The following is a 24400-nucleotide window of genomic DNA, read 5'->3' as shown; positions in this document are numbered from 1 at the left end:
GCCCGTACACTGATGCTCAGCTAAATACTTGCTCCGACATAGACAAGTCAGTCTCTGCCATACAGGCACAATACCAAAACAGTTACAACATAGGCAGTACGTCATTCACACACGTTGTGCCCATCCATACACTGGAATCCAAGGCGTTAGTGTTCTGTGTCAAAACACTCTCCATCCATAATTGCTTTCTCATCCGTATCACTCCCACAGAGAAGGGTGCTATACTCTTTGAAAGTGTGCTTTTGCACCTTGTCAGGGCTATCAAGCGCTATATATGTGAAAACAGAACCCCACCCTGGGATAGATAGTCGAGGTGGGAGGGGAGAGGCTGCACAGGAGAGGTGGGAGGGGAGAGGCTGCACAGGAGAGGTGGGAGGGGAGAGGCTGCATAGGAGAGGAGGGAGGGGAGAGGCTGCACAGGAGAGGAGGGAGGGAGAGGCTGCACAGGAGAGGTGGGAGGGGAGAGGCTGCATAGGAGAGGAGGGAGGGGAGAGGCTGCATAGGAGAGGAGGGAGGGGAGAGGCTGCATAGGAGAGGAGGGAGGGGAGAGGCTGCACAGGAGAGGAGGGAGGGGGGAGAGGTGAAGGGTCCTCAGCCGGGGGGGGGGGGGGGGGGTGACGGGTCCTCAGACCGGGGGGGCATGTCTTGATGGGGGGGTGCAGAGTTCAGGTTGTCCTCAGCGGGGGGGGGGGGGGGGGTTCATACCTTGAAGGGGGGGGGGGGGGTGCAGAGTTCAGGTTGTCTGAAGGGGGGGGGGGTCTGTAGACTCTACCTGCTCAGACCCCTGCTCAGAGCCCTCTCCCCCTCGGCCTGGGACGGTGAAGATGACAATCCGAGGCCGGGGGTGACGTCCGGGGTCAGAGGGTGAAGGTCACCGCGCAGACCGAGGCTCCTTCCACCCCTACAGCTGCTGGGGCCGAGGAAGAGGCCGGAAGTGACGGTTTCACTGCTGGTGCTGTCTCTGCCCTCGACGACCGGAAAAGGAAATCACGTGCCTGCCAGCCCGAGAGTAACTGAAAGAGACAACGGACTGCGAAGCAACACATAGACATCAATGACCCGGACCAGGCCTCGAGGCTGAGTCGGGCTTCCTCTTCCGGGTCAGAAGGCAGAGTCAGCACCAGTAGTAAACACCGACAGGTCCCTGCAGCTTCAGAGGGGGGTCTTTGTCTCGGACCCTTAAACCCCTCCAGGCCCCGGGTCTTCAGCCCGAGGAGGGGGAGCTGGACCCGTCCGAGGCTTCTGCTCAGGTAGGAGGCTGAGGCCCCCGGGGGCTTGAAACCATCTCTCCCCGGGCCGAGCTGAGCTCTTCCGGGCAGAGGCCTCTGCAGGGAGCCCCGGCTCCGGGAGGGGCTTTACCAGCGGTCTGCGGGGGCAGGAGGGAAGCAGCGCCCCTTTACCTGGAAGCAGGGCTTTAAATGGGGGGGAGGGGGGCAGGATGAGGAAAGCTGCACCCCTTAACCAGGGCTTAAACTGGGGGTGGGGGAGGTGTCTCTCAAAGGGGGTGAGACTATGTATAAAGGGCGTGGCTTTAACATGTCAGATACAAACTCTCTCTGCTGCCTGACAGGTGCTCTGCTGGCTCCTTCTGTTATTGCATCCAGATCTATAATAAAACAACTAGAATGCACCTAAAACAATCAATGGTGTTAGTTGCAGGAGCAGAATGAGTAACAAAAACACCTTTGTGTTAAATAATAGTGAAAATGCTTCATTTCTGTAATAATGATTCTGTGAAATAAGTATACTACTCCATTTGAAACGTTAAAGAAAACTATAAAATACCTTTATATACTGTGGGCTTGATAAAATGCCTAGAAGCTGGTAATACTTGGCAGCAGCCGCCCGTGCAGCAGCATTAATCAGTGCAGACCCGGTAAATGTAGATCCTTAGTTTGCGATCTGCCCATCACACCTCCTGCTCTGCTGCGCATGTCCATGGTGTGCACTTGGAGCCAGGACGGGAGGATGATATGGTCTGGTGCCGGCCCTGCCCTAAATAACTGGGAACCAAAACCTGCCCTGGCAAAGAGCTTGGTCCGCCTCAGGCGGGATGGGGTGGTTGAGGGGTTTACGCTTTTCTCCACAATTTCCCAGACCCGCTCTGGCAGCAGGATGTGACGTCCCCCTGCGGCGCCGGCCAGTAGCACACAACCTGATTGCGCCGGACGCTCTGCGGGGATTTATGAGCCATACATTGTAACAGTGTGAGTGTGAACCTTCACCCTGCTAGCAGCCTCAACTACAAGCCTGCGAGAGTCAGAGCAATGGGACACGGTGCGCTACCACACAGTTTTAGCAGCCAGGCAGCGCTTCAGTACAGCTGAGAGACACTATGCATTATGCGTGACACTGCATTTCAGTACGGTAATGCGGAGTACCACACTGAAATGCGCTAGTGTCACGCCTGATGCGTGACACTTGGCAGGACTGCATTTACCTAAGGCAGTTACGCCTGATGCAGCAGAATGGGATGCTTACAAAGAATGATTTCAACAAAAAGGTAATGCTGTTCCTCTGGATTGAGAGACAAAACACAGGGAATTATGAACCAACCTGTCCTAGAAAGGTCAAAGTTGGGAATCCATTATATTGGATTGTAATGCCCTCACACACCCTGTTGGGTGTCATGCTTCATCATTGGGCTGCTCCTTGTCGGGTCGGCGGTGCAATACCCAAATGGCTCCCTTTAGTAGGGCACTTTGACGGAGATCTTTTTCCACCAGCCGTCAGGTGAAGTGCGGGTGGGGGGCCTCGTATGTGTAGATGTGAGTGATGAAAGTGAATATAAAATAGGGTTGGGAGTACCTACAAAAACAACTTTAATCGGGGGGTCCCCTACCCTAAGTAAAAACAAAACCTATAAGGCGCACGGCTGGGATAATGTCTCAGTTTGTGGCGCTCTTGTAAGTAGTGGGTCAACATGTTTCTTGCCAAAAATGAGTATTCTGCAGGCGATTCGTCAGGACCAAAACGGAAACTTACTACAACTAAAACTCAATAGGTGTTGTGGGCTACACACTCACAACAACCATAAGACTAAATCGGCGATAACCTGGTGGTGCAGGAACTACCTGTGGAGAGAGAATGCATCACATGTATCAATGTAGTATGATTGTAAGTGACTTCTCACCAAATTCTCTGTGTCAAACAGTCTCTCAGAAAGTCATAGTGAGCATCAAGAAGTTAAGACAATTAAAAACCTTTGTATACCACAGTGCCACACGGTGAGCAAGCATTGAATGGCACCTAATGTAACACATGGAGGTAGCAGAAAACACAAAAAGGAGGGTCTTAGCCTGAACAATGGACTAGCCATGCTTCACAGTACCCCTTACATAGAAGCCATCAACTGACTTAAAACCCATTTCAAGGATGACACTAGTACGACCCCACCAAGTGTGTCAGACATCTTGATATACTATCAGCTTAAAGCCACCTGGAAGAAATTGCATGACACATCAACATACCCACCACCTACTCTGGCACCTCTGGACAGAACCATCACCGCGGAAACTAGTTATCCCCCTTTACATTACTACACAACAAATGCTCCCAGTAACACATCCATGCGCTGGCGATTTGGAACACTGATCTTGAAACTCCAGTTACAATGGAACAATGGCTGTACTACTGTGGCCAGTTGGAACTACTGTCCCCAAGTACAGATTATGATTAATCCACTTTAAGTTCCTACACCAACTATATAGAACTCCGAGGCCACTCCAAAAAATGGGACTAAGAGTAAACAGCAACTGCTAGAAATGTAGAGCACCAGATGGCACTTTTCTGCATTTGGCATGGTATTGCCCATTGATAGCGGAGTACTGGGGACAAGTGACCAGAACAGTGAGGAACAATACAGGGGTGGATATAGACTGCTCACCACTAGTGGGGCTAATGGGATTTGTCAAAGAAATCCCCCAAGCTAACTGGCGCCTAACCGCGATGTTGGTATTACTAGCTAAGCGAGAGCTAACAAAGAAATGAAGAAGGAGACCGGGTCCTTCCACTGACTCCTGGTTAAAGGATGTCAAGTATTGTCAGGAGCAACTCTCTAATTTCTGGGAACTGATGCCCTTTGCTTCCAGGCCAAAAGACACGGGCTCCACTGCTAGATTGGCTTAGAGGTAGGGAAGCCTCAACTCCCCCATCAGACAGGACCTCCTGGGGTAGTCGGTACTTAGCCTATACAACACATGCCTCCAAACATGACCTCTGTACGAATGAGACTGAGATATTGAGGGTTGAAATGAGAATGAGGCTGACCACACACCATACACTATGTGAACTAAGGTGGATGCCATATATATTCCATACTAAGAGCGGAATTTTCAGTATGCCTGTAGATACACACAAATGTAGATGATTGAAGAATTTGTAATAGGATATTATTCCTCTCACATTTAATTGTCATGTTTGTTAGCTACGCTTAGACATATTACATGATGACAATATGCCAAAAAATGTGATGCTTCTCTATGTATGTCACAGTATCAATAAAACTTTAATTAAAAAAAGGATGACACTAGTATGTTTGTTGAGAGGCACAGGTTTTTTTATTATTAAGTAATAACCATTTGAGTCTATTGACACTCTTCCTGCTGAATTGAGAGTATTGGCTTCAACTTGTGAGTTTGATGGCAATCTAGATTATTATTTTAGGGATTAAATTGTCGTAAATTGCTACAACAAATGTTTTCAGGAGAAGGATCAGTACAGATGCCCAAAGAACTTAATAAATGCAAGGAGCTGGTGATTAATGGGCTTGTAAATGTGATGGATGTTAAACCTAGGCCAAAGAGTTTCCCGTCCAAGGACAACAAGAAAAGTGGCAAGTCCATCAATATTTGCTTCTGATGTGTTTCTTATTCGCATTTGGCCAATGCCAAAGGTTGCCCTGCCCTTGGTAAAACTTGTGCAGGAAAGTGGGTAATTTAGCCACGGTGTGCAGGAATGTCCAGAAAATAGTGTATGTCAAGGATAAAGAGGCCGTTGGAAGTCCTAATGAATCAGCAGAGGAAGAAGTAGACAAGAGAGTTGTATTATCAACCAACATGGTTGAAACAGTCTTATTTCGCCAAAGGGCGATGACACTATTTGTTGCATTGGCATAGTAGGGTAGAGTTAGTGGATCACCTATCACCATAATTACTGATGAACTATATTGGTCAAAGTGGGGGTTAATCCAATTTCTGCACTGTAGCATTTGGAGGGCACAGTAATGATTTGATGGGTTATTTTACGGATACACATACATTTCAAGATAGGGTCATCAATAGTAAAGTTTAAGTTGTAAAAAAAAGTTTATAAAATTTTGGGTTGGAAGGATCAAGGGGCGTTTGGCATGGTGCTGCGTCCAAGCACCGACTGTCCTATTTCTTTAGTCAGTCCTGCCATGCCTCCTTTGCCTAATCCAGTTAAGCCTCCTATGCTCGTTTCCGGTTTATTAGAGAAGCACAAAGTTCTGTTTGAGGACCGGTTGGGTAAGTCAAGGGTTTTAAGCATGACATTTTACTTAAGGACAATGCACTACCAGTGGTTCACAAAGTCAGGAATGGTCGCTTAAGTGTGAGGAGTCAGTTGAAGACTCACTTAGCTAACTTGTGTTCTGAGAAGTTCATTGAACCTGTTGACTCCTCTCAGTGGATTTCTCCCATTGTTATAGCCAAGAAAAGAAATGGAGACATGAGACTCTGTGCCAACCTCAAATCCTTGAACAAAAACGTCCTTGTAGATTGTCTCCCTTTAACTAAGATTCAGGAGATGTCAGCTCAAATAGGTAGCGCAAGGTTCTTTTCCACTATAGACCTCAGGACGGCTTATTATCAAGTAGAACTAAGCATTGGTTCCAGGTCTCTCACAGCATTCAATACACCTTTTGGGACATTTGGATTTTTGCATTTACCTTTTGGGTTGGCCTTAGCTGCCACAGTTTTTCAAAAACTGATTTTAGGCTTTTTGGGGACTGCAAGCAAGTGTTGGCCTATCAGGACGACATTTTGGTGTTCACTAAAACTCAAGAGGAACATTTTCAGTTGTTGGATGGGGTTTTGGGGAAGTTGGGAGACCATGGGTTTACGGTTAAGGAAAACAAGTGCAGTTTTATGGTATCTGAGGTTAAGTACTTGGGGCATGTCCTCTCTGGCACAGTTATCAAACCCAAGGCTAATTTGGTGAATGCAATTAAGTTAATTCCGGAGCCTGGGGATAAAGATCATTTGAGGTCCTTCCTGGGCCTTTGTGAGTATTACTCCAGATTCATTTATAGTTTTGCCCTTCAAGCTGAACGTCTCAGGAAACCTTTACGCAAGGATGAAGCATTCGTGTGGAAAGTAGAGGAGCATGAGACTTTTGTGGTTTTAAAGAAACTTATTGAGGAAGTTCCTGCCCCTTTTTCTTTCAGAGATGATATAATGTCCATTGTTACAGTAGACACCAGTGGTGTGGGTTTGGGGGCAGTACTTTTCCAAATGGCGAATGTAAAGGAGAATACAGTTTCCTTCACCTGCAGAAGTTTTTCCCAAGCTGAACGTAATTACAGCACTATAGGAACGGAGGCTCCAGCTTGTGTCGGGGCTACCAGGCAATTTGTGACATATCTGTGGGGTAGAAAGATTTTATTGGTCACGGATCACAAACTTTAGTGTTTCTGTTGTCTGAGAAGAACCTGAACAAGGCTAGTCCCAGATTAGTGAGATTTCTTGCTTGTATGTACAAGTTCAATTTTGACGTCAGACACATTCCTGGATATAAAAACACCAGAGCAGATTTTCTCTTCAGATGCCCGGTCAGTGATGGTGTTAGCAATTCAGAGGATCAGGTGGTGGAATGTGTGGTAGCAATGGTGGACTGAGTCGTGGCTGCTGAAGGGGCAGTATCTCTGCATGAAAGGTGTGAATATTCCAACCTGGACAAGTGCCAACTCAGGGTGAAGGAATTTATTGTGAGGGGTTGGCCAAATGAAAGAAATGTGAGTGATGATTTTAAACCTTACTTTATAGACAATGACGAATTGTCCATTGAGGACGGGTTAGTACTGCGGGGGAGTCTTTTGGTACCTCCAAGTGTCCTCCGGGCCCGTTTGGTCTTGTTAGACCATCATGGCCATGTGGGCATGACATGTACAAAGAAAAGGGTACGTTGTTTTTACTGGTGACCTGGCATGGACAGCAAAGCTGACTTGATCGCTGGGAGGTGCAGTGGTTGCAGTCAGGCGAACAAAACTCTGCGACTGCACAAAACTCCTTTATGTCCTGCTGAATTTCCGGGTGGTCCATGGCAAAAGTAGGGCATGGCTTTTGTGGGGCCCAGGTATGATTTGCCGTGTGACATGAGGTATGCTTTGGTGGTGGTCAATTATTTCTCGAAGTGGTTGAAGTGCAAGTTCATGAGGGAACCCAATACCATGGTTGTTATCGATTTTCTCTCTTCCGTTTTCAGAAGAGAAGTCTTTCCCCAAGCCCTTGTTACTGACAACGGAGTACATTTTAAATCATCATGTGACGAGTGAGGTCAGTCCACACAGGGAGCCCCTATGTTTTACCTTATGTGAAACAGAGTATGCCCTAAAGTAAATTAGTAAAGAAAAGGCGACAGGGCCGGTCGGCATCCCTGGAGATCTCTATCTTTCCCATCCTGAGGTTTGGGACCCTTACCATAATCATTTGCTCACGCTGTCATGAAGGGTAGCAGAATTCCACCATCTTGGGTGGGTGCTTCCTTCATGCCAATCTACAAAAACGATAGTAGGAATCAACCATCTAACTATAGACCCATTAGCAAAAAATATTTTGCAGATGGGTTTTAACAAGGCTGCAAACTTGTTTAGTTGATATTCATATTTTGGAAGACACCCATGCAGGGTTCAGGAAGAAAATAAGCACTATTGATCAGGCCTTCCGTTTTAATGTGCTTTGCTGGAAATATTTAACCTTAAGGAAAGACCATTTATATGTTGCTTTATCGACCTGGGGTCGGCTTTTGATTTGGTCCTTAGGGATAACTTTTGGAGGGTTTTGGAAGATTGAGTTACCAGAAGACCTCCTATGAATTATCAGAATTCTGTATACTGACACCTACGCACAAGTGAGGTGGGATTCCGTGGTGACCTACAGAAAAGATCCCAATTAGAAGGGGTGTCAACCAGTGCACTTGCCCAACTTTGTTTAGCATTTACATTCACGGGGAAAGCAAATTGGTCTCCCATATTGATCATGATGCGCCCAAAATTGCAGGTATCTTGGTTCCGATCTTAATGTTTGCAGATGATACCCTACTTGAGTCGCCAGAAAGAACTTCGTTTTCCGCCTTTTGTAAAAATAGAGGTTTTGGAAATAAAGTCTACATTCATGGAAATTAATGCTCATAGGACCTTTAAAGGGAAAATTAGGATTGATGGTACCCCAATAGAACAGACATCTCACTTTGATTATCTGGGAATAAGGCTGTCAGATTAATTGAAATGGGGGCTGCAAATAGAGTAAAGCAAGGCAGCATTAAACCAGAGAGCACTTCTGATTAGAAGGAAACATGAGTCCACTGGGGACTCGCAAGGACGCTTGGAATTTGCTGCTGCCCACGGACCTTTTCACGGACCTTTTCGCCACAGCTAGCGGAACCCGCTCCGCGGGTCCCGCGTCGCAGGAGGGAGCTTGCAGAGGCTGCTGCTGTTCTTGGGCGGTGAGTGTGTGACAGGGCTGCGAGCAGCAACCCGGACTCGGTTTCCCAGGAGTCCCGGGTTGCACAGGCCGATTCCAGCTGGCCCGCTCTCCCTGACCGCCCCGCCCAGCCCCACCCGCCTCAAATTGCGCGGGGATTTCCATTTGCCTCGGGACTCGCAAGGACGCTTGGAATTTGCTGCTGCCCACGGACCTTTTCGCCACAGCTAGCGGAACCCGCTCCGCGGGTCCCGCGTCGCAGGAGGGAGCTTGCAGAGGCTGCTGCTGTTGTTGGCCGGTGAGTGTGTGACAGGGCTGCGAGCAGCAACCCGGACTCGGTTTCCCAGGAGTCCCGGGTTGCACAGGCCGATTCCAGCTGGCCCGCTCTCCCTGACCGCCCCGCCCAGCCCCACCCACCTCAAATTGCGCAGGGATTTCCATTTGCCTCGGGACTCGCAAGGACGCTTGGAATTTGCTGCTGCCCACGGACCTTTTCACGGACCTTTTCGCCACAGCTAGCGGAACCCGCTCCGCGGGTCCCGCGTCGCAGGAGGGAGCTTGCAGAGGCTGCTGCTGTTGTTGGGCGGTGAGTGTGTGACAGGGCTGCGAGCAGCAACCCGGACTCGGTTTCCCAGGAGTCCCGGGTTGCACAGGCCGATTCCAGCTGGCCCGCTCTCCCTGACCGCCCCGCCCAGCCCCACCCGCCTCAAATTGCGCGGGGATTTCCATTTGCCTCGGGACTCGCAAGGACACTTGGAATTTGCTGCTGCCCACGGACCTTTTCACGGACCTTTTCGCCACAGCTAGCGGAACCCGCTCCGCGGGTCCCGCGTCGCAGGAGGGAGCTTGCAGAGGCTGCTGCTGTTGTTGGGCGGTGAGTGTGTGACAGGGCTGCGAGCAGCAACCCGGACTCGGTTTCCCAGGAGTCCCGGGTTGCACAGGCCGATTCCAGCTGGCCCGCTCTCCCTGACCGCCCCGCCCAGCCCCACCCGCCTCAAATTGCGCGGGGATTTCCATTTGCCTCGGGACTCGCAAGGACGCTTGGAATTTGCTGCTGCCCACGGACCTTTTCACGGACCTTTTCGCCACAGCTAGCGGAACCCGCTCCGCGGGTCCCGCGTCGCAGGAGGGAGCTTGCAGAGGCTGCTGCTGTTGTTGGGCGGTGAGTGTGTGACAGGGCTGCGAGCAGCAACCCGGCCTCGGTTTCCCAGGAGTCCCGGGTTGCACAGGCCGATTCCAGCTGGCCCGCTCTCCCTGACCACCCCGCCCAGCCCCACCCCGCTTCTCCCCACCCACCTCCGCCAGTATAATTTCAGTCGGGTATCCAGCAGCGCGGGAGCGCGCGGGAGGGCGCCGGGAGAAGCCCGGGACAAGGGCGGGACCGTCCAAGGCCGTCATAGGCCAGAGTAGGCCGGGCTGGGCCTACCCTCTTGATTTGAGCAGTTACCCTGGACTGATCACTCTGTTATAACCCCTGCGGAACATTACTGACTCCTAACATCATGCCGTCCCCAGCAAGGGAGAGTACTCCATCAAAGCCAGGCGGAGCAAAAAATGGGACCCTAGAAAAATACTTCTCCCGGGCAGTGGGGGAGGGGGATAAAGAGTGCAATCTGTCCCGGTTAAGGGCAGAACGGAGACGCTCAGTAGATAATTTGAAAAATACCCCCCTTGAAGAACAATCCATAATATCCAGGGAGGAGATGTCCCGAACTGACGATGTACCACTATTGTTGAGGGAGTGTACTAACATCTCACCAGTCGCTGTTATGAGTACAGCTACAGCAATCAGCCCAGCCCTACTAAGGTGACCATTGACTTAGTCTCCCAACCCCCCACAGTACCCAAGAGCAGGAAAGCCAAACTGCAAACAGTTACCACACAAGTCATCCTGGGACCCCCGCCTAATAAACGTAGGAGGAAGACAAAGGGGGCCCAGGGAAGTAATAAACCTAAGACCTCTCACTTGGACTTTGGGAAATCCTTAAAACCCCCTGTATTAGTAGTACAACTACCGGCGGATCCACACCCTAAATCTACTGCCCAGGATGACCCAGCTCCGGTCATTATAAAAGACACAGGAACTAGTTCTGTTAATGTTCCTCTTTCTGTTGTCCCGCTTGGAAATCTGGAATTTTTGCTAAGGTCTCTTCTGCTACCGATCAGCGAAAGTATAAAAAAGATTGAGATCAGACTAACTATATTAGAGGCCACCCTAGGCAGTCTGAAAACTCCAGCTGATCGACAGGGAAGGTACCCAGAATCCACTGTCACCAATGTAGCCCCTCAACAGTTGGTAAATAGTGCAGCAAACTTAGCGGTGGCTTCACAACAACCTTTAAAGGTAAAGCCCGCTTTAACTAAGTCCATCAATGCCAATTTGCCTAACCCTCCGTTAGGACCTGTACCCCCGGCATAGCCGGTAGATAATACCACCCCAACCCCTCTAATGAAGCTCCTCCCAAGACCACGTCGACCCAACCTACCCCTGGAGACTAATGATTTCACTGTAGTCATGGCGGGGGTCCCTCCGCTTGTGGAAGGTGAAATTGAGGACTTTTGTGCTCTGAAAAGCAGGGTAATCAAGTGGTTAAACATAAACAGACCCCTCCCGACACATTTTAACAACAAAATCATAATGGTAAGAAGGGTACCATGGGTGGGTAGATCTCGGAAATCTATTATAGGGGACTGCATATTGGTGAGTTTTAGGGACATAGGTACGGTGTCTCATATATGCAAAGGGAAGAACAGATCAAGGGAATCCACTATCCAAACCCTTCGTGTGTCTTTCTTTTTTCCCCATTACCCCAGTCCCATTTCAGCCACCTCCAAGTAATGACAGCTGGGAGAGGGTTGGAAGGAGGGGGAGACATCAGGTCTTTGACCCTAGGCCATTATTCGCCCAACCGGAACCACCCGTTTACACTTATAACCGGTTTAATTGCCTGAACGGGTTAGAGGGGGTGGATTGACAAACAGAAAATGCGCCCCAGGGTTATATAGAAAAGGGAATTCAGGAAGAAATGTCGGAGGAGCAAAATCACCTGATTCTGCAAACCCAAATGACTGGTGTGGGGGAATCCATGCTTCCTGAATTTGAGACTACGGCTACAGACAGTATAGGAGGGGGAAACGGGTTGGTCACGCAAGGGCCGATACAGGAGACAAGATCAAGGACCCGAGGGGGGTGGAACCGAGTGGAGAGGGCGTGAGGCTTATTTCTTGGAACGTAGCAGGTATAGCGGGCAAATTCAACAATAAGGAATGGGCTGACTTTATCAGAAAATTCAATGTTATATGTGTACAGGAGACATGGGCTGTGGTGAATAATTACCACCTCCAGGGGTACAAGTGCTTTTTTGTTCCCGCCCGAAAATCTAGCTCAGGAAGAGCTATAGGCGGGTTGTCTATCTATGTAGATTTAGCTCTCCCATGCACTTGGTCGGCCCCAGACTGGACCTCACATGGAATCCAGGTAGTTCGGTTCTTTGGAAAGGGGTTAAGATTCTCAGTCTTTAACATCTATAATAGCGAGACACCAAATAACCAAACCCCGTTACTAGCTGAACTTGACCACAGGCTAGGACCAGAAATTACATCTCAGAATAAGGGGCTTTCTCATGGGCTGCTTGTGGTGGGTGACTTTAATTGTCATCTCTATCCGGCATTGATTAAGGCAAATATAGATTGGGAATATTGCCCAACTGAGAAGGGGCCGCATTTTTCTCACACGCCTATTGGGCTGACTCTTAGAATGCTTCGGCTTAAGTATGACCTAGAGCATACAATTAATATGATAGATCTTCAGCCGGATGGCACACTCCCACCAACTTTTAAGGGCAGGGGCTGCTCATCTATTATTGATTATATCTTGGCCTCGAGATCCCTGACTAATAAAATAACTTATGTAGGGATAGATTGGAGCAGCTTCAGTGATCATAATCCACTTACTTTAACACTTTTGTATAAGGCGGGTATTGGAACTGAACCCCTCTGTTCATCCGAGGAGAGGGCCACTGACCAAGGTAGGAGATTGAAATGGTCTAAAATAGATGGGGTAAAGTTTTATAAAGCTCTGGGTGAGAAGGGCCTACCGGCTATTAACGATTGCCTAGATTTGGAAGTCCAGGGGTCAAAGTTACTGGAAGCGTTTGACCACGTCGCTAACTTGATCGATGGACTACTGAGGTCCAGTGGTCCCTCACGCAACCTGGTAAATCCCCGTTGGTTTGACAAAGACTGTTCTAAGGCGCTGAGGGAATTGAAATGTTCCCTTAAGATGAAACCAAGGGACCCTCAAAACATTAGGCTGTGCAGAGAAAAGTATAAAAAGGAGACCAAAAGGAGGAAACTTGCCTTACAGGCAGAAGCATGGGCTGATTTAAGAGAGGCAGGGGAAAGAAAGGACCTAGCGGGGTTTTGGAGAATTATTAACAAACCGACCTTTCAAGAAAATGACTCCCCGGAGATAGGGGCTAACATCCTCCCGGAGCAGTGGGTCGCTCACTTTAGGGGTTTATATAACCACGAGCCTGGCACCCATGTGGAGTCATCGGCAACCCCAAGTCAGGTTCCCCTTGTAGTATTTACTCTCAAGGAGATCACGGCAGGGATGGAGGGCTTAACTAAAAATAAAGCCCCGGGTCCGGATGGAATTCCCCCTGACCTGTTTCTTAGTAACATAGAATTATGGGCCCCTCTGATGACTAGGGTCATAAACACTGCCATCACCTGCGGTCTCCCGCCATCCTGGTCCAAGGCGATTATCGTGCCAATCTTCAAAAAGGGCAACAGGGACGACCCTAAGTGCTATCGGCCTATTTCCCTGATTGATGTATCGGCCAAACTTTTAGGTAGGGCAATTCTGAGTAGACTGTCCGAGTGGTCCGAAGAGAATAACATCCTCTCGGACACTCAATATGGGTTTAGGACAGGGAGGTCAACCAGTGACCAATGCCTGAACCTATATATGCTGACTGCCAAATATACCCTAGCCAGTGACGAACCCATTTATATGGGATTCATGGATTTGGCAGCAGCATTTGATCACGTCAACAGAGGAAAGTTGTGGGACATGATGTCAGGAATGGGGATCGAGAGTGGCCTAATTACTATACTAAGGGAACTGCATAATGATACCACGGCCAAGGTCAGATTTAATAGGGAGGGAGGACTGTCTGACTCCTTTCCATGCAAAAGCGGAGTCAGACAAGGCTGTATACTTGCCCCTTTTTTGTTCTCCCTTTATATTAATAACCTGGAGCAGTTCCTTTTGGGTCTAAAGGCAGATTCCCCAAGGATCGGGACGCGGCATATCCCGGTCCTGCTTTATGCAGATGACGCGGTCTTACTCGCAAGAACACCTCGAAGCCTACAAATTTTAATAGATGGGTTCGTTAAGTTCATGAGTAACCTGGATTTATCTGTTAACCTAGGTAAATCATACGTGCTCTTGGCCGGCAAAAAACCCTCCTCCAAATTCAGCTACACAATAGGCACTCACAATTTGGAGCAGGTTAAAACGTTCTCCTACCTTGGGGTAACTTTTGATGGTGCTCTGCAATTTAACTCCTTGGTGGCGGAACGCTGTAGCAAAATGATCGCCACTAATGGGGCAATAGCAGGATATGGTAGGAGATTGGGCAGATGGAGCCCGGAACAGGTGATGAACTTGTATAGCTCCATAACATGCTCCAAAGTAACTTATGGGGCAGAAGTTTGGGGCTTTGTGAACACTATTAAAATCCAACAGGAAGAAAATAGATATCTGAAATCGGTTCTGAGGGCCCCACCCAGCACCTCTGGATTCATAGCACACAGGGAGCTAGGGAGGCCATATTTAGATGATCTGGTAAAATTCAGGCCAATTGTGGCCTGGTTAAAAATATGGACCAACCCTGATGCGCATTTAAGCAGAGAAATTCTCCTGGACTGTCTAGGTAGGACTCGCTGTATGCGCATCCCCTGGCTAAAGTATGTGAAAAACACCCTAGAGGATTTAGGGTTTGGAAATCTCTTCACGAACCCCGCATCCATTTCAGCACAGCACAAGAAGCAAGTAGGGGAAATTTTCCTAGAGCGGAAAACCCAATGCCGAGCTGAGGCTGAAGGAGCGAAAAAATCTGTGAGGGCTCATAATTTGGTGAAGAGTGTGGTGGGTATGGAGCCTTACTTATTTCTTGTGCATAATATGCAGGACAGATTCCTTATGTGCCGTTTCAGATTGAATTTGCTTCCTTTTATGTTGGCTACACCGACAGGTTTCACCTCGTCAATTGAGCAGAAGGGTCCCTGTGGTTGTGACAATCGGTCCCCGCAGGATTCCCTTCACTTCGTCTTGCTCTGTCCCTATTTTTCTATGCCGAGGCGCAGATTCCTTGTAAATATTTTTAAAAAAGCCCAACTGGAACATGCTAGGGATGCACTAGTCTTTTTGCAAAAAGCCTCTGACCCACTTACCTTGTGTAGTATCATGAATTTTATCAAGGTTGCAGTCCGATTAAGGATGACGAGAGAAGTGGATTGAAAGACTTGAGTTTCCCTTTTTTTCTTTTTATTTTTATGGCACTGTATGTTGGTATTTCTTACTGTATTAACTATGTATAAGGATCTTGATTAATATTTAATGCTTTTTTAAATTTATGTATTTGTATATGTGCTTTTATGGTGTTTTTCAATCACCGAATAAAGATTCTTGAAATGAAAAATGGAGTCCACTGCATGAGGAGCTGTGTCGCCAGCATTAAAAACTTACAAAGCAACGGCGGTGGCGGCAGCTCTCTGAGCAGAGATCTGGGGTTATATGAATTCATCCCCTTTAACAACAGAAGGGAACAAATTCATCAGAGGTCTTCTAAATCTGCCATAATGTTTCCACATTAGTCCCTTTGAGACTTAACTTGCACTTAATTATATTCATCTGACTTCTCTTTTAACACCATTGTTATTCTGGATGAGGGTATGGTCCACCCCGGGTGTTAACTCATTAGGTCTCGCTGGCATTGCAGCGCGAAGCGCTGCCGCCAACGAGACTTCTAGTCGCCGTGTTTCCTCCCAAGGGAGACAGACCTGGACACAGACCTGTGCACGAGCCGATTCAGGTCTGTGCACGAGCCGATTCAGGTCTGTGAACGCGCTTCACAGTGTAACAGCTTGTGCGCGCAGCATGTCAGGCGCCGCAAGGCTGCTGGGGTACTCAACTATAATTAATGCTTAGTTGAGTGCTCCAGCAGCGTGGGGCGCCTCTCGGCATGCTCCGTAGGGGGCCGCAAGTGAGAATTAGGCCAGTCTCTGGGGAGTAGGTGAACAAAGGCGGCAGCTACCAGCCCCATTGTCTCCGGGAACCACCGGCACCCTAGACCCAACCAGGCAGGACGTCTGGGGTGCGTGCACGGCCCGGCGTTATATGTGTAGTTCGGGAGGCGGCAGGGAGGGCTCCGTCACTCCAGGGCCCCTCCGGGCTCCGAGAACGTTATCAGTATATCTGCAGTATATCAGTATATCCACACCCCTGAGGAGCCCAGGCCCACCGCCGCCAGCAGCTCGTCCCACCGCTCACCTTCCGCCTCCTTCCTCAGCAAGGATAATGTTGTCCGCCTCCAGCTTCCGATCACCAGAGACTCTCACCACCAGGTACTGTGCAGTCGTGCCCACCGCTCCGGGTTTCAGGCCAATTTCTCCACTGCCACCGCCCAAGCCGCACCACCTGGCCTGGTTGCCTCATGCGCAGCAGCGGACTCGCTTAGATGTTGTGGCCGCCCCAGACCGCTCCTCAGCTCCACACACCCCCTGGTTCCTCATGTTTCACTACTGTTCCTATTGTGAAGCTCTCTGACACCTTCGAGTAAAGTCAGCGCTATATAAAAACAAATAAAATAAATACATAAAACGCTCTTGTTTCTCCTTTAAAAACGCTCTACAAGGACCGAGCCCTCTAAGTTTTCCTCTCTGCTCGGCGTCCTCCCGCCCACCCTGTCGAGGAGCCTTCCTCTCGGGCTCTCCTCCTCCCCACGGCCGCCTCGCTCTCTCGCCCGGCGTGGAATCGCTTCTATGCTAACCTTGCCCCCCACAGGCCCCCGTACAGCCCTCGTCTTTCCCCTGCCCCTCGCCACGTACAGCCAGCCCCTCCGGCTCCCCCTGCCACTCCGTTCCCCGGTGGGAAGCTTCCTGCGGGCCTCTGTTTCGCCCGGAAGCAGTCGAGGTGGCACCGGAGCAGAGTGAGCGCAGCCTCTGAGGGTCCGAGAGGCTACACACTGAGCAGCAAGGGGTCCAGGGACCAGGGCGGTGGGGTCTCCAGGCCCAGAGAGCGAGGGCAGGGACAGACAGACAGACACAAGAGGAGGGGTGCCGTGTTCCAAGGCGCTGGTGCTGATGAGAACCCAGACAGGATGACAAATCTTTTAAGGGAATTGTTTTTAAGGGGGAGGGGGGACGATGACTCCCCAGCCTCTTCTACCCCAGTGATTTTGCCCCCACAAGCGGAAGAGGAGGATGTACCCGTCCCGGAGGAATGCAGCTCTGCACTACCAGGAGCCCGCAAGGTGAGTGGTGGCAGACATGGCGAGGGATGGAAGGTGAGGGCTGGCACCGGGGGCGTTGGGGAGGCGGCAGCAAAGGAGTGGAAGGATACCGTGGCCAAGAGACCTCAGGAGGTAGTGGGAGAGATGCATGCAATCAATTTACTATAAGCGCGCACTGCATAACGGAATTGCTGTACCGTATATATGGGGACAGAGTAGCACGGTTGAAAGTGACACATTAACCAAAATCACATTGTGTGCTGGGAAACCTAAGCCCATGATTATTGTTGAAGGCGAAGCTACAGGGTAGGGTGCCTAGGCGTCCTGGATTTGCCCGGACAGTCCTAGTTTTCGCCTGCTGTCCCGGCAGATTGCGGTAAATTTGGCTCATGTCCCTGTATTTAGAGGGTATCGACTGAAAACAGTAATAGGCACTTTTTTTGGGTGTTCTAAGCTGTGCTAGTTAGCAGCTCTTATACGTAAGCATTTTAATTAACAGGTATGATGCTAGTTTTACAAATTACATTTTATTTATTTCCTTAGTGCCTCTTCATTGTTTCTATGCTGATGAGAGCTGTCATTCAACGCCGCTCCTGGAATGTAAAATTGTAGTCCTACTTTTATATCACAAAATGTCCCGGTTTTTGTTGCTTCTTGAGATCTGGTCATCCTACTACAGAGGCACAATGAAACCAAGTTGGTTTAAAAACAAGCTTTAAAAATGCAATAGGTCTCGCCTTTCATTAAGTTAAACCCATTTGCTTTGCTACACAATACCATGAGCAAAGCAAATGGCTTTAACTTAATCAAAGGCGAGACCTATTGCATTTTCAATGCTTGTTTTAAGTAGGCACTTAGGGACCTGATTACCTGTGATAATCCGGTCCCCACTCCTTGGTTGAACCTTCTCAAAAAGCAGTGTGATTTGCTGAATCTGTGTAGTCTGTGGTATACCCATGAAGAAGCCACTAAAGGTGCTAAGCAGACTTTAAATGTTTTTTATTGAGAACAGGCTATGTTTAGAATATGGTTTGAGCATAGGGTGGGGTTCTTAACAGGGACGTTTGTGTCCCATAAATGCTCGCCTAGATTTGAAACCTATATGGATTGGATTTATCCTCCTGTGGCCAGACGCCTGTTCATCCAGTTTGGAGGTTTTAGCCAGCTTTTAATATCATTCACCACAAGCTGGGGGGGAAATGGTGTGTGGACCTTAGTTTAGCCCTTTTTGTCCATTGACAAAGGAAACATAAGAGCATTTCCTTTTATTCTGCCCTAGATACTCTATATTCTTCAAACAAAATGGATAATTGCACTGTGTAAGATAGGAAGCATAAGACATTATTGGGAAACACAACAAAATTTGAAAAGCGACCTGAAAGAGTCAATAGTGTTTGCGGTTTCAAGCTTCCTACAGAGGGCCTGGGCCATACGAGTGAAAAGACTTGCAGCCGGGAACTTGTGACCGTAATGAATGATTATTGGTGTCTACTGCACAAATAGGTTATTTTATCAGAAACACACCTTTTAATAAGCTCATACTGTCCTTTTATTTGATTTTAAGAGCATGTGCCATTTTTAGGTCTTGCGCCTAGCGGTGCACTGCGCAGCCATGCTTGTGCAGCGCGAGATATTTAGTGGGTGAAAAATGGGGTATTCAGGCTGACCTAGGAATCGCACACACTCGTGCATGTGAGATTCCTTTTGTGGTAGGCAATTGGCCTCAGCGTGCGTCTTTTTATTGAATACGAACAAAGCGATACCAAAGTGGATGATGGACGGAGCATTTGAGCAAATCAAACACTCACCCCCAGCCAAATGATCTGGGTTTAATCCATCATAATTTTTTAACTCACTTCACCACCCTAGTTCAGACATGACCATATGCAAATCAGTCTGACCCTGTGCCTCATGAGAACAGTCCAGCCCGAACTGCCAAGCCATGCCTTCCCTGGACCGGAAACAAGCATCCGAGGACCGGTTTCTGGCATTTCAGCCGTCTTTAGCCCGGCTTGCTTGAATCCAGTGGCAAAGTGAGCAAGGGACTCACGTCTGAGCATACCCTGCCAACTTATGGCTAACAAAGCGGTATAAAAGGGGGTAGTGATGGACAGAGCATCTGAACCAATCAAACACTCACACCCAGTCAACAGATCTGGGTTTAATCCATCACCGTTCTTTAGCCCACTCTGTCACCCCAGTTCAGACATGGCCATATGCAAATCAGTCTGACCCTGTGCCTCATGGGAACAGTCCAGCCCGAACTGCCAAGCCATGCCTTCCCTGGACCGGAAACAAGCTTCCGAGGACCGGTTTCTGGCATTTCAGCCGTCTTCAGCCCGGCTTGCTTGAATCCAGTGGCAAAGTGAGCAAGGGACTCCTGTATTAAGGAAGAATAAAAATGAGCAAAATCGATTCAATTTCTATATTAATTAGAATACTTGATCACATAGAACCAGTTAACTCTCATTTGCCTTTTTTTAAATTACATTAGTAAGTAAAAATGCATTTATAGAGCGTGTAAATCACCCGAAGGTCTCAGAGCACTAGTAGATCCTCCCGACAGAAACACAAAACAGGAACTGTAGGCTGAAGCTAAAAAAGCCAGGTTTTAAGATGTCTACGGAAACTCAGGTGATCGGGTTCTATCCTGATCTGGAAGGGCAAAGAGTTCCAGGCTTAGGGGGCAGTTTTACTAAAATCCCTATCACCATTTCTAACCGTACGGACCCTAGGAACAGTTAGCAGAGACTTACTTGATGATCTGAGTGATCTTGCCGGGTTATGGGCTTTGAGCTTTTGTTCTAAATAGGTTGGGCCATGTCCATTGATAGTTTTATGGACCAGGCAGCATAGTTTGAATTTTATGTGCTTCTGTATTGGGAGCCAGTGCACGGTTTTTAGGCAGGGCAGTGACGGGGTACGAGGTGGGAGGTCGAGCACCAGCCTCGCAGCAGTATTCTGAAGGACCTGTAAACGAGCCAGAAGAGTAGCATTTATTGAGGACAGGAGTGCGTTCGCGTAGTCTATCCGGCTGACAATGAGCCCCTGCACTAGGGGCATACGGGATGAGAGGGGAATCCACTTGAAAATGTTCCTCAAGCTACGCATAAGGCCGAAGCTGATGTGGACTACTTTATTTATGTGTTCGGCCATGGATAGCTTATTGCCAATTATTACTCCCAGATTCCTAACTGAGGATTTGGGAGAGGGGCAGGGACCGAGGGAGACTGGCCACCATTCATCTGACCAGATCTTGTCGGCCTTTCCAAAAAGCACAATCTCCGTCTTGCTGGCATTCAGCATCAGGAAGTTCTCTGTCATCCAAATATGAGTGTCAACCATGCAATTTTTGAACCTCAGTTTGGTTTCATCTGGGTTCTGATTGATTGTAATCAATATTTGGGTGTCGTCTGCGTAAGACACGGTTCCAAAACCATGTGCTCGAATAACCTTTGCCAGAGGGGATACATACAGGTTAAAGAGCATAGGGCTCAGTATTGATCCCAGGGGGACACCCTTGTCATTGTCATGGTAGCTGGAGGAATGGGTACCAACTTGGACCTTAGACCGCCTGTTAGACAGATAACTTTTTAGCCATAGTAACGCAGAGCCCTCAACACCAACCTCGGCAAGACGCTCTAAGAGAATAAGGTGTGAGATGGTGTCGAAGGCTGCGGATAAATCGAGTAGGACAAGTATGGCCGACTGGTTTGAATCCAGCGTCATTCTTATGTTATCGACAATTTCGAGAAAGGCGGTTTCGGTGCTGTGGGATGCCCTAAAACCCGACTTGGGAGGGTCGAAGAGTTTGTTAGTCTCAAGGTATGTAATGAGCTGTTTGTTAATCAGAGACTCCATGACCTTCCCAAATAGGGGCAGGAGGGAGATGGGCCTATAATTGGAGAGTAATTTAGGATCATCTGCAGGTTTTTTCAGGATTGGTCTTATTATAGCCTCCTTCCAGTGCAAGTGGACAGAGGAGCGCAATATGGACTGATTCAAAATATTGGTGAGGACAGAGACCAGGGCAGGTGCAATTTTTGCTAGAATTTGAGGGGAGGCTGGATCTCCCGGGGCTCCTGACTTCATTTTGTACAGGGTTGCCTCAACCTCTGTTACTGAGCAGAGTGAAAATTCCCTGAGTGTAGACATTTGACTACTTGAGACCCTGCAACTATTTGTGGGCGAGACTATGGTCTGAGATAGAGGGAGAGGTTTAGGAAAAAGATTGTGAATATCATTGATTTTTTCGTGGAAATACAGAGCCACGGACTCCACCCATTCTTTTGATTCATTGAGTGGCTGCTGACAGGCAGGGGGATTGGTGAATTCTTTTACTACTCTATAAAGCTCTCTCTGTGAATTTGCCGCCTGGGTTATCCTATTGTCGAGGTACGCTTTTTTTGCCAAGGCAATTCCTTTCATGTAGGACCTGTGCGCCGCCTTGTACTGTTGCCTGTCATTTAAGTTTTCTAGTTTGGAGCCATTTCCTTTCTGCTACCCTGGCAGAGTGTTTGACCGTCTCTAGATCCGGCGTAAACCAAGGAGAGTTTTTGGCAGGAGGCCTAGATGATCTTTCCGGGGCTATAAGGTCTAATGCAGAGGAAATTGCGGATTCAAGCTCCATTGCTGCTATGTTGGGATCGGTTGTATCAGTGATGGCAGGAGGGGAGAAGTGCACAGCAAAGGAATGTGAGTTGATCTTGTTCCATGGTCTACTCAGTTTTCCATGAATGGTTTTTTGTGGTTCAACCTGGGTACCCATAATACCAATTACTAGGGAACAGGGTCATTGTATGGAAAATATCCTGTGTTGTTTCCCTGGAGAGGAAATAATGGTAAAGTGCTACACAATATGCTCTCAGGAAGAGCCAATGTGTCTTTTTTCCTGAAAGCATGTATAACGGCCCGGAAGATGGCTCAGCCCAGCCTCGTTTGATATGCGGCAACACAGATGGCACAGCCCTTGGCTTAAATCATGCTGGGCACTGTATGATGAATAATGTTGTATAAAAGCAGGCAGTCCGGCTCGCTACCTGCCTCTAGTTCTTTATGGGACTATGGTTGATAGTTTTCTCCCTTCTCATCTGGGATGTCTGTTAAATTGTCTCATGTGTATCAGTTGTTAAGTCATGGGGCAAGGATTCCCCCAATGACATGGAGTCCGCTTGTCCTCTCCATTGCCCATGTGAGTGTTAAAGGAGAGGGCAAAGCTCATTTTCTGTCCCTACGACCAGTAATCATGGTGAATGTGAGCGGGTCTCTCTATTGGTATGAACAGCCTAGCAGACTCGCTGACGTACAGTAGAGCACAAAGACTTCTTTTTAAATTGGCTTCACTGGATCCCTGATAGTAGGGCATCCTTTACTCATTCACTCTTTGTAGAGTGGGACATCATACACTTTACTTAAGTAAACAAGATGTGTCTTATTAAACAAATATTTTAGTTGAACATTTGTCTAAAATAAATGTAGAACCACCCCAGGTTGGCTAACTGCCTTAGTCTACAAAAGGTTCCCTTTCTGTCAGTTTGTGAGACACAGAACGCACTAGGAAACAGGTACTTAGTACTCAGCAAAATGGTCTCCCAAGGGACCTGTTTTATCATTATTATTGCTCATCAGCCAGATATAGCTTGGTTCTGGTGACAACGTGAGCACAGGATCCAAGTCATGGGACGGGTGTGCCCAGTCGTGGGCCCTGACTAAGCTTTACCTGGCTGATGAGTTCTAATAAGGACGTAACCGGTTCTGCGTTGTTTTAGGTCTTATTCAGGGAGTACCTGGCCTGACAGTTCGAGCTGGACTGTTCCCCGTTGAAATCCAGATTGATTTAGAAATGAATAGGTCCAAACTGAGGTGGCATGGTGGGCGAAATCAATGGATTGGGATGTGACCCGAGCGATTAAGAGTGGCTGAGACTTATTCAAGCATTCCATCCATCACCTTGCCCTAAGTGTGATGTGCATGTCCAGACGTTAGTTCCATGCTAAACGCTCTCCTTGACCAAGCAAGTCAACGCCATCTCCTCCTCCTGTTTCAACACCCTCCGCATGCTCCGCAAAATCTACAGGTGGATCCTGACAGAAACAAGAAGAACAATGCAAGAACAAATACCAAATGCACACCAATTTACAGTACAGAGAGAGATGCCTCAATGGGCATAAATGAGTACAAGTAACAAAGTTCAGAACAAAAAAGGGGAAGCGAAGTAGTGCGATTCCTCTTTAATTGCATGGACGGCCAGCCGACACGTGTTTCGTCGTCAAGCGGTAACAATGCTTGCACGACTCATCAGGGCTGGGGAAGATACAAAGTACATGATGGAATATGATGTCCACACGACATAAACATAAATGGTTTTTAAGAAATTCGCAATCGTGTCCAGATTACTAGTGCGCGTGAAAGTGCAAGTGGAGGTCGTGGCAACGAAGAATTGTTTTTAATAAAACAGATTGCATAGTGGAAGCACACTGTGCCAAACAAAGTGAAGGTGAAGAGATGTTACATCGGACGCCGGAGGTGATTGGATGGAGGTGCGTGAGAGAGTGTGGGTGCTGAGCATACCGGTCGCCATGTACGTTTGGTGATCAGGTTCACTGAAGGAAGACGGTTGGTAGTGAGTGTCCCGTGATCGTAATGTGGGTGGTAGTGCCAGATGTGGTGGTTCCAGAAGATCATGAGGATTAGCAGTCCTCTACTGGTGGTGCGAAAACATGCCGACACGGGACGCAGATAGATTCAAACAGTAAAAAATTGCGTGCGCACAGAGTCTATTGCAGAAGTGAGGCGGATTAGCTAGGCATTTCCTACCTGTAGCGCGAAGAAAAAGGACCACAGGTCTGTGGAGTGGAAAAAGGGAGGAAGAAACAAAAAGGCAAGACAAAGTATCAGGACCAGTTTAAACATAACATGGAGCACTGTATACCTGTCTAAGAACCCCAGAGCGGGTGCTGTTACTGTCGAGAGAATAAGGTAGACACAGTAAATATAAACTCACCGCTAAGCCGGTGATACTTCCGACCCGGCCCCTGCTCGAGACCAGGTAGACGATGATTGGTGGATGTGGCTCCAGATTCCAAGGGTCATATAATGTCACGATGCTAATGGGAAGTACAATGAGAAAGCTGCATTTGTAACGTCCCAACCTTATGCGCTTTCTTAGTTTAACAATTGCCCCATAGGGTCAGGGCGGAGCACGAGTGAGATGACGGG

The 24400-nt window shown here is 48.4% G+C and overlaps 3 protein-coding genes across 5 annotated transcripts in view; 1 reads left to right on the top strand and 2 right to left on the bottom strand.

Moving 5' to 3' along the window:
- Positions 1-829, bottom strand: part of LOC144772250 (uncharacterized) — a 41742-nt gene extending 40913 nt beyond the window's left edge. The window contains exon 1 of the mRNA XM_078656468.1: positions 773-829. The gene's annotated coding sequence lies outside the window, so the exon portion shown is untranslated. The remainder of the gene's footprint in view (positions 1-772) is intronic.
- LOC144772252 (uncharacterized) overlaps positions 1-908 on the bottom strand; it is a 186317-nt gene extending 185409 nt beyond the window's left edge. For all 3 annotated transcript variants that reach the window (XM_078656469.1, XM_078656473.1, XM_078656474.1), the window contains exon 1: positions 773-908. The gene's annotated coding sequence lies outside the window, so the exon portion shown is untranslated. The remainder of the gene's footprint in view (positions 1-772) is intronic.
- LOC144772257 (uncharacterized) overlaps positions 1-24400 on the top strand; it is a 367797-nt gene that overhangs the window by 272667 nt on the left and 70730 nt on the right.

This window comes from Lissotriton helveticus, chromosome 8, assembly GCF_964261635.1.
Source record: "Lissotriton helveticus chromosome 8, aLisHel1.1, whole genome shotgun sequence".
NCBI classification, from domain to species: Eukaryota; Metazoa; Chordata; class Amphibia; order Caudata; family Salamandridae; genus Lissotriton; species Lissotriton helveticus.
The sequence above is the reverse complement of the archived record's forward strand: the minus strand, read 5'-3'. Positions and strand labels throughout refer to the sequence as shown.